Raw genomic sequence first — 14,260 nt, forward strand, 5'->3', positions numbered from 1 at the left:
GAATGTTGGGAAGCTAGGACCTGGAGAAGGTCTCTCAGGAGCTCCAGGGAAGAAGGCAGGGCAGCTGCACCCACTTTCCAGAAGGCTGTGGGCAGATATCAGCTCCCTGAACCGAAGGGCACTTACAGATCTATGCTCCCTTTTCTTTTGCTGCCTCTTGTTGGGAACCTTTGGATGCAGCAGCCCAAAGGCCTGAGGCCTGTCTTTGCAATAGAGAGTCAGGACTCTTTGCCAGAAGAAGGCTTTTCTTCCAAATTGTGCTGTGTGCTGTGAGGATGGATGAGGCACTAGGTTCCAGCATGGAGTGAAGCAGGGAGGAGAAAACTCTGCTTGGGCAAGGGGCTCTGGCCATTAATGGAGTGGGGGCCCCAGGGGATTCTGGCTCTTTGCTCTTAAGGAAATAACGACCGTGGCACTTACCAGTGTCACACTCTCATCCTGGTCTTCAAGATGCAGCAGCAGCGGGAGCAAGCAGTTGATCATTTCCTGCTGCACGATGCATTTGTCTGGGTCCTTCACCCTGCTCACCACGTTGCCGAGCAGTAAAATGGCAGCGGAGCGCACACTGCCCCTCTCCTGGCAATGACACACAGGGAGTGGGGAAGCCCGGTTAAATCCAAGCAGTATCAGAGCATAACGCGACAGAGTCATAATCCGCACGCTGCTCCAGTTCCCCCTGTGTTAACTGACTTGGCTGGCGGGAGCAGTGAGGCCACCAGGCCAGCGCCATAGACATCTTGTGCAGAACAGGGCCTGAGACACTGTGCAGGGCAGTGCAGCCCCATGGTGTCCCAGACGCAATTTCTGTCTGGAGAGCATCCTGCATCCAATTTCACCCCAGCTGACTAGAGTCTATAGGGAGGAGGCAAATCTCTCCATGTTCTTCTCCCACCCCCATGAGCACAGCCTGGGAGAGACACCGAACCCAATCCTGTGCAGTGCCAGTGGGGAGAGTCACTAGCGATGGGAGGGTCGGGAGTGAAGATGGTGAAATGGGCAATTTATAGGGAGCCTCCCTCCTTACCCCATTCCTGCTGCATTTGACCATCTCCCTGTGTCCCTCCTTTCTCAGTCTCTGTTTCCTCCCTTTCTCTCCATTCCCCCTCTCCATTGCCCCCTTTCCTTCTGTTTCCCCACCACTCCTCTGGCTCTTCGTTCCCCAGCCAAGCCTTGAGGTGATGGCTGAGTGACCACCCAGGTCGCTGGCTGCAGATGCTTCTCTGGGCTCCCCTCCCATCATGGGCAGTGGGGCCTGGCGCTCACTCCTGCTCCTTGGGTGATCAGGAGCAGGAAAGGGGGGAGGAGCTGCTGCCATGAGGGACGGTGGAAGATGCTGGGGAAAGGAGAGGGGAGAGGGAGGGAAGGCTGCTGGAGACCGGTCTGGGGAAGGGGAGAAGCAGCTGCTGGAGCCTTGCAGGGATGTGCTGTTACAAAACACAGCAGTTCTTTTGCTCTTCGGCGCCCCTGAGAGCCAGGCCATTCCCAACCTACCTCTTTCCTGCTGGGAATCTCCACCTCTTTGGGGGCTGGTGTTCTCCAGACAGCTGGTCATCTGCCCAGTGCCAGGCCCCCTCTCCCCCAGGCCAGGCTGCAGCAGGGGCTGGGAGCAGGGCGATGAGGCTGAGGTTTGCCGAGAAGAGCTCTGACAGGGAGGTGGCTGAGCAGGAGATTCCCCACCCATGGCAGGGGCACTCCTTGGAGGCTCCATGGCAGGGCTGAGGGGCGGGAGGCAAGGGGATGGGGAGAGAGAGACAAGGGCATCAGAGGCAGGCGGAGGGGGGGGGGAATGGGCTTATCCTGCGGTTCCAAGCCTTACGTCATCAATGAAGGGGCGAAGGCTGACTGCAATGTCCTGGGAGATGGAGCCAAGCCCCTCCCCGTCGAGGAGGTAGATGATGTCTGCAGCTTTATGCATGGCCTCCATGACACACCCTCCATCCCTGTCACCGAACGTGTCCATGATCGCTGGCAGCTGGGCCCGTAACAATTGCACCTGCAGGAATGAAGAAGGCAGCTCATTACTATCCTGGGTGACAGCCTGGAGCACATGCTGGACCATCCCACTCCCACCTATGAGAAACCACGGCTGGCACAGCCCCGCAACGGGGCAGAAAGTCATTCTCCTGTCACTCTTGCAGGAGTTTTGCACCCACGTTCCTTGACCAGAGCCTTCACTGACACCTGCTTGGAGCAGCTCCAGGCCCCACAAACCGACCTCTGATCCACGCTGACTCTTCTTCTCTTGCCAAGCCTGGGCTTGTCTCCCTGCCTCCACTGTCTCCCCATTGCCCTGAGCAACAGCTTCGCCTCCTTTCAGGCCCTGCAGACCGCTGCCCAGCCTACATCTTGGACTTTGTCTTCTGACACTTTGGTCCTTCCAGCTCCACTCAACCATCCAGACTGGCTTTGACACCTTTCTTCCATTCCCACTCCCTGCTCTGCCTTGTCCATGCTGGTCCCTCTGCATGGAACGTCTTCCCGATCCTCATCTAACATTGTCTCCTCCTATAAACCCACCTCCGCAGGGCGTCTAAAAGCAGTGAGTTAATTCACCCCATTCAAAACAATTCCCAGTTATATGGAATGGAGCCATCGAGATGGGCAGTTGCTAAAACTGAGCACCTGTGCCAGCTGCTCACTGTAACCTTTGTCTTTCCTCACCCCGCCTCCCCCACTGCATCACATCTGCAATCAGGGGTCAGCTCACGGGAGCAGGGACCACGTCATGCCTTGATTTGCTCAGTAAAGCACCTCCAACATTTGAGTGCCGTGCGTTAAACAACAAGGGTTGTGTGGGGATCTTGCTCTCATTTCTGAGCTATTCGATAGACATCGGCTTCCTCGGTCCCCGGGCAATCCACGCCTTTCACCTTTTCTGGCTGGAGCACAATACTGCCAAGGCCTCGCAGACTGAGCCTACGTACGATGGGATTTTTGTCTTGGGTCCATTCCGTGAGCTTTGCCTGGAGCTCTGATTCTGTAACTATCGTCTCAATGGAAGGACTCTGGAGAAACTGGAAAGAGCCAAATCAACATCCGGTTGAGGAGCAGAGGTCTTCCTGTGGGGTCTGTTCCCTGGACAGTCATCTTTACCAACTGGCCACTTACTCCCATACAAAGTGTCTGGTGTGTAGGGAGCCAGTTGCTGCTCTTTCAGTTGGTTCATTCACAGAAGTTAGACTAATCTAAAAGTCACAAATAAACCCCCAGGGAAAGGGGAATCTCCAGGCCCCATTGAGTGCCATGGAGCGACCCCTGGGGCAGAAGAAAAGCAGAACCCCAGGAAAAGATGAGGAGAGAAGCATGGCCTTGGGGCACTGGAGAAATATCTCCTCTTGTCACATGATCCCATCTAGGCACATCCAGCCAGGGGCGATCTCACCCTGTCTTTCCCTCACTCTCTTTGCCATGCCCCACGACCATCTATGTGCAGAGAGGAGCTAGCTGGCTGTAAGACTGCTGACAATGTGCCCAGAGCTTACTGGCCTGAGCTGCTCTGCAGAAAGCCCACTTGTGCCTGTCAATTAATGAATCTCACCTCAGTGCAGAAAGTCATGGCGATATTTCTCTGCTCATCCTCCTTCTCACTCTGGACAATGGTGACGGCCTCTCTGAAAACTGCAGGGAGCTGAGGGTTCTCAAACTTGATCATGGCTCTGGAACATGGAACAGAAAGTCCCTTGTTATCAAGGGGGAGAGAGAGTTCCTCTCTAGTTGCTGGGCTGAGATGGCAGCTTGGAACAGAGGAATATTTCACATGGAAATCCCATTCCCAAGAGAGACCCAATGAAGAGGAAACTTTGGGCTCCTACCTTGCAATCAGACCAACACCCTGCAAATAGTAATTTTGGGAGGATATCATGTCCCAACCCTGCTGTAACTGGATGCTGGCAAATTCCTTCCAGTATCCGGGCATGGAGAAAAGAGTCTTCACAGCTTCCACTGACGTGCTAAAGACAAAAAAATACCAGTGTCAGGCAACGAGATCAGCCCCACACATGGCAAATCTGCACAAGCCCTGGGATACGCAGCATGGACAGCAGAAGCTAGTCTCCCCGAGGATAGATCTAGTGTGATATCATGGTGCTTCCCTGCCCAATGGGCCCTGTCTACACTGCAGAGTCAATGAGTTTGTAACCAGTTAGTGACACTGTAGCTTCTTAAGCTGGTTGGTGTCATCACTCAATACAGTTGAATACTTGATTCTTTACTGTGACAGGTAACAGGACTCAAGCAGGCATGTGGAGTCAGATCCTTAGTTGGTGTAAGTGAGCAAAGCTGTTTCAGTTTACACCACCTGAGGTGTCTTCTGGCGCTCTGTTTTTCCCTTGTAGATGGAAGCCCCTAACTGTGCCCACAGAACCAGATGAACTGGTCCCTCTTCCTCCTGTCTGCCTGTGACGCTGACATCCTGCGGTGCCTGGCCCCATGTGCTGCTGGTGTGGCTCTGTCCGTGTTCTGGGACAGAGGCCACAGATTTGCTCAGCAGGCCCTGATAAAAGCACTGACACCTTGGCAGGTGGTACATGTGGATGGATGCACAAACTTGACTGCTGCCTGACTGTGTAGTGAAAGCAGCTGGCCTGTGGACGGAGTCAGATGAGCGAGTGTGATTCACAAGAACACACGTCTCTCAACCCTTTCCCCTCAAGAGAGACCTGCACTGAACTGAGCCTGGGCGAACTACAGCACCCGAACAAATGATGGCCATGAACAGACCACATGTGTTTAGCAGAACAAATCTGTTCTTCCTTTTCCTTTCAGTCATTACCTTAGGAGGCTGAGGCAGCTGGATCCCTCCTCGGGGCTGGATGTCTCGCTGGCCATGTAGGTCCCTGGCAAGTGCAGATCCATCACATAATGCACTTGCCTGACGCAGAGGATGAGCATCTGGGGATACATTTCCAGGATGGCTTCTCGGTATCCCCATAGGAGAAGGACCTTGTAAATGGTCCTCATTGCCTGGAGGGGGAAAGAATTTCATTCAACTATCCCAATCTGCCACCTGCCCCCATTGCCATTCGCTATTGTCCTTTTGTCATGTCTCATTTCCTCCCCAGCATATTACAAAAGAGGACTGGCTCCTGAGAGGGGAGGAGACATTTGGAGGCTCCTGACCTTCCCCCCTTCCTGGAACGGAAGCAGGATGGATCCCTATGGAAAAGTCAGAAGAGTCTGGATGACGTTATTCCCCATGCTGCGAAGATCTCTAGTCACAGTTTGCAGAACCAGAAAACTGGATACTTCCAAGAGACACCTTCCAAGAACTGCACCTTTTCACTAAAGGACCACCTAGAGCAGAAGACAACTGAGCCAGGGTACCAGCAGATAAACCACTTCAGATCTGTAACTTTTACCTGGGGGAAGCTCCATTTACATCTCTTTGGTTTGCTAGGAGGTGTCCAGGACACACTAAGGCCTGGTCTGCACTACAGAGTTCGGTCAAGGCAAGGCTGCTCACCCAGCATCGCCCTAACTATGGAATTTCCTTCCCGTCGGCAGAACTGCCCCTCGGTGCTAAATTAATAACTCCACCTCCACGAGTGGCAGAGAGTCCAGGTCGATGCAGTTAGGTCGATGCAGTGTCAGTGTAGACACCGCGTCGCTTACGTCAACTGGCTTTCAGGAGCCTCCCCACAATGCCCCACCCTGACTGTACAATCGAGACGAGTGCTTCTGGTGAGGACGTGCACTGCCGACACAAGCAGCAAAGTGCAGACACACACAAGGGATGGAATTGCTGTGGCGGCTGTATGCTGAGGTAAGTTAGGTCGGCTTCATTGTTTAGTGGAGCCGTGGCCTGAAGCTAAGAAGGGGTGAAGCTCCCACACACACACAGATGCACCATCCTCCCTGCGGTGGCGGGTTGGCAAAGTGACATCTCAAATCTCACTTACAGCCAGAGACACATTGCCGCTCTTCTCCTCCCGGCCTCTCTGCTGGAGCTTGTCCAGCAGCTGCTGCAGCACCTCCCTGGTGAGCTGTGGTTCTTCACCCAAGGCCTTCCACAGCTCAATGGCACATCTGCAAATTCAGAAACAGAAGTCAGACCTTCCCTGCTTGGCCACCTCTTGCCCTCCACAGGGAGAGGCTTGGAGCGTAGGCAGGAAAGGCGTCTCTCAGAGGAGACACCGATTGGTGCAGGGAGGCTGAGGCAGGGCATGTCCCGTCAGAGAACGTTGTATTTATTCCTTTCCCCTAATGGGCTATTGTTCCTGAAGCTAGCACCGCTGTTTCCAAGACAGTGACCATGTACTGACCACAGAGTGACCACCAAACTGTGACCCCCAGACTATGCAAAATTCTGCTCTGTTACGCTAGGGTCAGTCCCAGGGAACTTGCCTGACCTCATTGGAGTTACTCTGGCTATTTGGGGGTGTCACTGAGACCCAGCGTTTGGCCAAGTGTCTCTTAGAAGCTCAATCCTACTGCAGTGTGGTGGGCGGGTCAGACACTGAATCAGAACATGCCTTGATAGGAGAGGATTCAGGAGCTTGGAAGGGGAGATTGTACTGCCCAGTGGGACAGAGATGGAAGGAAACTAGTACTGAAATCCCCCTCCTCTCTTCTCTCCATTCTTGCTGATCTAAGCACTGCTGGTCCTCGCAGGCATCTGCAGAGGAAGAGTGCAGATGGATCCAAAAGACTCCAGTCATTGGACTTCCAAGTTTGGTGAGGAAGGTCGGACATGGTGGTCAAGCCCTGGGGACATTGAGAATTAGGTTGGACAAATCAAGAGTAAATGGCCTGGATTTAAGGTCTTCAGGAAGCTTGGCTGAAATTCTGTGCCAACGCTGCCGAGTTTCTATAGCTTCTGAGCACAGACCCTGGAAAGCACTGTGGCTGCTTCAAGGAATTCAAACCTGAAAGGTTTACAAATCAAACACTCAAATCAATATGAAAAGCAGCACTGTATTCCTCTGGTAACTGAATTGGGTAAGAAAGTCAATTTCTTTCATGCTGCTCTTCAATTTGCTCTCCCATGTGACACAGATTTGTCTGTGGTCAGTGCAGAACTGCATTGCAGAAGATGGCGAGGAAAGCCGGAGTTTTGACCTCTGGCTAGGGTCCAGTTGGGTTTCACGGCCCCTAGGCACATGGGGATTGTGTTATAAACACCTCAGCTGGATGACTCTGCAAAGTGATCGGCAATAACCGGCAGGACTCAGAGTTCACAACATATTGAGATGAAAAGAGGCACTCACCCCTCTCAGAACCTTTATTCCCGGCTGTCTGCAGACTCAGGCAGGCTGCACTGCATTTACGCTCTGGTCATGTGTGGATGATTTATTTTTTTTCAACAATAAGGGCTGGAAATTTGTGTCTTAAGAGATTTATCTCTGCTGCACAGCTCCATAAGGATGAGTGCATTTTTTCAGCACTTCCTCAGCCAGGAATAACTAGGGATCTGACTACAGGTAACAATCCTGCACTAACAACAAGGAGTCTGGTGGCACCTTAAAGACTAACAGATTTATTTGGGCATAAGCTTTCGTGGGTAAAAACCTCACTTCTTCGGATGCATAGAGTGAAAGTTACAGATGCAGGCATTATATACTGACACATGGAGAGCAGGGAGTTACTTCGCAAGTGGAGAACCAGTGTTGACAGGGCCAATTCAATCAGGGTGGATGTAGTCCACTCCCAATAATAGATGAGGAGGTGTCAATTCCAGGAGAGGAAAAGCTGCTTCTGTAATGAGCCAGCCACTCCCAGTCCCTATTCAAGCCCAGATTAATGGTGTTAAATTTGCAAATTAATTTTAGTTCTGCTGTTTCTCTTTGAAGTCTGTTTCTGAAGTTTTTTTCTTCAATGATAGTGACTTTTAAATCTGTAATAGAATGACCAGGGAAATTGAAGTGTTCACTTACTGGCTTGTGTATGTTACCATTCCTGATGTCTGATTTGTGTCCATTTATTCTTTTGCACTGGTCTCCAGGGTACAGACAGATGGGCCTCATGGGCCTTTTCCATCTCTGCCCTCTCTCACGCAATAGGGAGCAGCCAGACCTCATGACCTAGGGATGTGGAGTGAGCCCCAAAGTCATTTATTGGCCCTGTACTGGATCAGAGAGGAAGTGGAGTGACCCATCAAAATCAGGACAATGCTGGAATTCACCAGAAAACTGGCACGTCTCCATCCCGGGGAGTGCAGGAGGAGGGGTTGGCTCCTCAGTGGCTGGGCCTGGGCATCTCCTCTTAGTGAGCATGGACAGCTCTCTGCACAGCAGGAAACTCCCCCCAACTGTGTGAGCCCGACGGACCCTTCCCGGACGGTGGCCTGTCAGTAGGAGCAGGAAGAGAAATAATGGCCTGAGGTGATAACAGAGCAGCTCCCTACCTGTCCGATGACAGCGTGTGTGCCACACAGCTCAGAACCACGTCCTGGGGGTGGGAGCGAGCCAGCAAGGCCATGGCCCTCAACGCTGCTTTTCTGGCTCTGGGATCACAGACGTTGTCTAGCCAGATTAAGATACCTCCCACGACGTCTCCAATCTGGAAGAAAGCCAGAAAGTAGAGGGATGGATTTATCAATGAGTGACCTCCTCCCAGGTAACCCCTCCTGGCAGCCCTGCCAGCCGCCTCTCACCTCGGTTTCCCATCTCTGCTCCTCCATAATCTCAAGAAAGAGGCTTTGACAAGTCCAGGAACCCCAGGCTTCCTGTGGCTTCCTGTGGTTTGCACCTTAAAGCTCAGAAACACACACAAAAGCCTTCCCCAAATCCTTACCGTGGGCACAGCTCAAACTCCTCTGATGTCCCAGGGCCTTCCCTGCCTTAGCAAACTGCTCTCCGCCCCGCTCTCAAGGGCTTCCCTGCAGGAGCCTTTCCTCCATCTCTGCAACTTCCTGTTGCTCTTTCTAGCACAATCAGTTCCTCCAGACCAGTGGTTGTCAACCTAGCTTCCATTGTGGGCCACATCCATGTTATGTGGGCCACATCCAATACTACCTGTTTGCCCCTGAGGATGTCCCAGGTAGACAAGCACTGCTCCAGACCCAGCTGGTTCTACGGATGTACCCCAGAGCCCATCCCAGAGATGGCAGGCAGGGCTACTTGGATGGGACTAGCCAGCTCCAGGCCCCAGCCCTACGGAGAACCTCTACACTGCGGTGTTTTAAAACCTGCCGTAACAAATCTTAAAGCCGGGTCTCTAACCTCGGGCTCAGGCTGTGGCACTGAGAACCGCAGTGCAGACATGGTGACTTGGGCTGGAGCCCAGGCTCTGAAGCCCCCTCCTCCCCTGGCTTCAGAGCTCAAGTTCCAGCCCAAGCCCAGAAGAGGCTGCATTGCTGTTTGGCCCCACAGTGCCAGCCCTGGGAGCCCAAGTCCATAGGGCCAGGCTTTACGGCTCCTGCTGCAGAGTTTGCAGCACAGGGTAGACAGACCCGAAAGGGACAAGCCACCCCCTAGGGCTCTTCCATGAGGAATTGGTCATTGCTCTTTCCTCTCCTGAACAAGGAGCAGGAGCTACAACCCGGGTGACTGGATTCTGTTGACCTGTTCTTTCTGCTAGCAGGAGTTAGAGCCCTTCACAAATCAATCTGCTGATTGAGGGGCCATTTGTTAACTTCCCGGTGGGACCTGTTGGAAACAGGGAACTCGGCCAGAGACAGGGATGACCTGCAGGGAACCGGAGGAACAGGCAGGTTTGGGGAGGAAGCTCAGGCTGAGGATTCGGTTCGTTTATGAGTCTCCGAGCTTCCAGGAAAGCCAAAGCCCAGGAAGGCAATAAGTCTGCACTGACGCGCCATGGGCAGGCGGTATTTGGAGAAGGGCGGGAATGTCACCTATTTCCAGGCCGAGCGATTAAAGGCAACGTTTAAAGAACTGTAGGGAACGTGAACCCTGATTCCTTTCTCGGTAACCCACCTGCACAGGCTGGGGCAAGTCAAGGAGCTCTCTGGGCTTCAGTTTCCCCAGGTGTGCAATGGGTTGAATTCCTACCTCCCAGGAGGGCGGTGGAGCTTCATTAATCAGGGGGAGTAAATGATGCCGAGAGCCTCCCCAGGGCATGTAGAAATGAAGTCTGCCAGAGACCTCCCTAGGCCAATCTAATTCACGGGGGAGGCACTCAGATCTGTGGGGAGGGGCAACAGGATCAGAGCTTGGGAGAGACAGAGAGAAAAGAGCAAAGCCAAATTCCTCCTGATACTTCAGCTGGACAAACAAGGCCCTGCAGCATATCTGAGGAAACCATGTCTGCTCCTGGAGCCTAATGTGGAGGCCCATCAGCAGACTAGGTAAGTGCTGCGCTGCCAGGGCTGGGGCTCTCGGCACCTTCAGTGTGGCTGGGCTGTCCTCAGGGACGTGTCAGAGCTCCAGCGGGCAGAGAGCACGTTACAAACCTGACGCCGCGGATCCCCGCGGCCAAGCGATGAATGGAAAGGGGCTGAGCCAACCTTCAAAGCACCATGCCAGCGTGTCCCAGGAACGGTTTCCTAGGAGAGGAAATTCTCCCCTCCCCCTCTCTGCGCAGCATCCCCCTGCCCCACGGCGGGAGTCTCTTACTCTCTCCATCTTGTCTCCGTGTAGAGATACGATGGCCCTCAGCTCTTCCTCTGTGGCTTTAAATCGCTCCAGGGTGGGTGTTGTCAGACCCTTCACGGCTCTCATCAGCAGGGCTTGGAGCTGGGCTGAGGAAAGCTGCTCCCCGGGGGTCTGTAATGAACAGGGACAAAGCCTGTTGGGACTGAGTATTTCCATTGGGCAGCTGCCCTGGAATAGTCTGTCCCCGCGGGAGGCTGGCAGGGCCTAGTGAGTGTGGAGACTCCGGCTGAGCCCTTTCCTTTAAAAGCCTCAACAGGTGCCGAGGTTTCTCAGTCTTTCATCCGCTTCCCTCGCCCCCTCTGCCTGAGAAGAGATGGGAGCCTCTCAGCCAGTGCTGGGACCCCAAGGGCCACCCCATTTCCCCCCTCTCTAGCCCCTCCTCCCAGGAGCCCAGCTTTTGCTGAGAAAGCCTCAATGGCCTGCAAAGCCCATTCAAGTTGCTTGTTGAGTGCAGCCGAGGGGTCACTGGAGAACCTGCCCCATGTCCCATCCCACCTCGAATGCCTGAGCACATTGGCTCAGCAACTCTAGCAGCCCACAGTGTCTGCGAGGAAAGGACTGAGAACAGGACCCAAATGGAAATGCCTCTTCCTTCCCCACCCCGCAGCGTGTGGCGCTGCCATAAAACAGGCAGGAATCGCCGGCAGTAGCTTCGACTGAAGGAGCAAATCTGCCTGGCTGAGGAGAATCCCAAACCATGAGCCTCTGGGGCCAGACCCCCGTGGGTCAGAACTCACTGGGCACAGTGTTACTCCAGGGGGCTTGGTTCCAGGGTCACCTAAACCCAGGGCCTGGGGTGCTGGAGGCCTTTGCCCTGGTGTCTCAGGCACCTCCTGAGTATTACTGCAGCTGGCCTGCATGGCTGGATCAGCACCGTCTGTCCTGGATGGCAGCAGCTGAGGACGCAGCAGAGCACACCAGAGTGACACACTCGCATAGATGCTCAAGTGCCCCGGTATGACAGAAGCTCCCAGAATTGCAGACTTTTGTATGTGCTGCAGGGTGCGCTGTCACTAATCATAAGAGTTACGAAGGTGTCTAGATGCCTGGCAGATGGGATCCAACCTGGGACCTCAGGAGCTTAGCGCCGGAGCCTCTCCCGCATGAGCTAAAACCCAAGCGGCTGTTAGCTAAGGCTCCAGAGCAGACTCCTTTTATCTCTGTCTCTAAGTGGTCCTGGTGCCACTAGATGGGCCAGAACACCACTCGCAGCAGGTGTGTGGGTTCCCCTACAAGTGCAGGGATGGGCCTCATCGGATTTTCAGCAGTGCCTGTGTCCCATGGAGAGTGCATGAGAGTCAGGCACCTGAGTCAGGCACTTCTGCGAATCCCACTAAGCACCTGTGTACTTCTTTAGGTGCCTAAACCCCTTTGTCAATCTGGGCCTCATTCAAGCAGCCCAGAGAAACTCGTCAAGACTGGCTGGAGTTGATCACACTTGAAGAGTGTTTCTTTTCAGCTCCCTGAGCAAGGGGCAGGTAGTTCTCCTGTCAGAGATACCAGCTCCAGGAGATATTAATACACACAGCAGGGGATGCTTTCCATTATCTCAGTCACAAAGCGTCATTACTGGGATGTTGCAGTCTATATGGTTTTATAAAAATATGCTAATGAGTGAAGATAATGTAACTGGAATATGCTTCATGCAAATGGTCTCTTGTAAGGTATCATTACAAAGTTTATAATCTACTGAGTGTGATCATCCTATTTGTATAAATGTACCACTCTTGTATCTGAAACTAGAAACATGAAATATAACTCTGAGGGCCTATTGTAATTATGCAAAGTGTGGGCCATTAATGGTGGTTTAGAATCTTGATGACTCCCATTAACCAGGACCATTGTCTGCAGATGGGTGTGTTTTAACTGTTAGTCTTCCTGTATATGTGTGTGCTGGCAAGTGGGCAATGAAGTCTTGCATCGACATGTGATCATGTCACCTGACCTGGAATCCATCTTTAACCTCGTGTCTTTCCATTGAGAAGGGGGGGGGGGACCCAGAGAGGGACAAAGGGTTCCCGCCTTGTGCAAAAGATATATAAAGGGGTGGGACAGAACAAAGGGAGGAGAGAGCCATCATGAGGAATCCCCTAGCTACCACCTGAGCTGGAACAAGAGCTGTTCCAGGGAGAAGAATTGTGCCCAGGCCTGGAAGGTGTCCAGTCTGAGAAAAAACCTACTGAAGCATCTCTAAGGGTGAGATTATCTGTATTCAGTTTGATTAGACATAGATTTGTGCATTTTATTTTGCTTGGTGACTTACTTTGTTCTGTCTGTTACTACTTGGACCACTTAAATCCTACTTTCTATATTTAATAAAATCACTTTTTACTTCTTAATTAACTCAGAGTATGTATTAATATCTGGGGGAGCAAACAGCCGTGCATATCTCTCTATCAGTGTTATAGAGGGCGAACAGTTTATGAGTTTACCCTGCATAAGCTTTATACAGGGTAAAACGGATTTATTTGGGTTTAGACCCCATTGGGAGTTGGGCATCTGAGTGTTAAAGACAGGAACACTTCTGTTAGCTGCTTTCAGGTAAACCTGCAGCTCTGGGGCAAGTAATTCAGACCCTGGGTCTGTGTTGGAGCAGACGGGCGTGTCTGGCTCAGCAAGACAGTGTGCTGAGGTCCCGAGCTGGCAGGGAAAGCAGGGGCAGAGGTAGTCTTGGCACATCAGGTGGCAGCTCCCAAGAGGGTTTCTGTGATCCAAACCGTCACAATTACCATCGTCATATGGGAGCTGCTTGCTAATGAGGGGATGGGAGTGCGCTCTTCTTCCTGCTCTTCTCGGCTCCCTTTTTCCCACTTCCCCTTCGACTCAGACGGCTCCTCCTTCGTCCCTGGACCAGAAAGAAACATTCGTAACATTTCGCTTTTCCATGTGTTATCCCTGGCTTACAGAGGATGGAAGTCAGGCCCAGAGCCCTGAAGCGAATTGCCCAGGGTCAGACTAAAGGTTGTGGGCAGAGCTAAGCAGAGAACTCCGATCTCATGGCTCTTCGCTGGGGGCTTTTACCACACGAGGCTTCCTCTGACTTAGGGGCCAGTTTCTTTTCCATGGTGTATTCTGCTCTTCCCCTCCCCTTGCACACCGTTCCTGTCAGTGATGGGCAACAGGCCTCATTGGCATTTAACCCCCCAAGAAGTAATGGCTCAGCTCTGGTACGGTTCCCAGCTGTGACCTGCTGAGACCTCTGGAGCATTTTACTGATGAAATGGACCCAATCCAGGAGACAAGAAATGATTTCCTACAACGTCCAGCCCCTGTTCTCCTTACAGCCTGGAGCAATGTTAGTACTCCCCACCCCACAGTGCCAGACCCCCAGAGGGGGGTGACCTGACACTGTCAGCTCTCCCCACCTCAATGATGGACCTCGGCCACCCTCTCCAGGAGGATCCGGCACTAAATGGATTCCAGAGTCTGAGGTTTCCATCACTGTCCCGTGAGAAGCCCTGATGTGTAAGGCTTGTAGAGTGACTGGTGTGAGTATTCCTCACATGCTCCTCGCTAACCATGTGGATTGAATCCTCACCTGTAAGATCCAGTTCGACTTTTTCTGTGTTCTCCTGCAGCTTCACCTCCTCTGACTCCACCTGGGTCTCAGCTGCTTTCTTCTTCAGGGACAAGTGCGTCCACCTTCGTGGTGAGGAAACTGTTCTCTCCTCATCGCTCTCTGCCATCGAGGTGTCAGATTGGCTACAGAC

The sequence above is a fragment of the Emys orbicularis genome, chromosome 11 (genome assembly GCF_028017835.1).
Source record: "Emys orbicularis isolate rEmyOrb1 chromosome 11, rEmyOrb1.hap1, whole genome shotgun sequence".
In the NCBI taxonomy this organism is placed as follows: Eukaryota; Metazoa; Chordata; order Testudines; family Emydidae; genus Emys; species Emys orbicularis.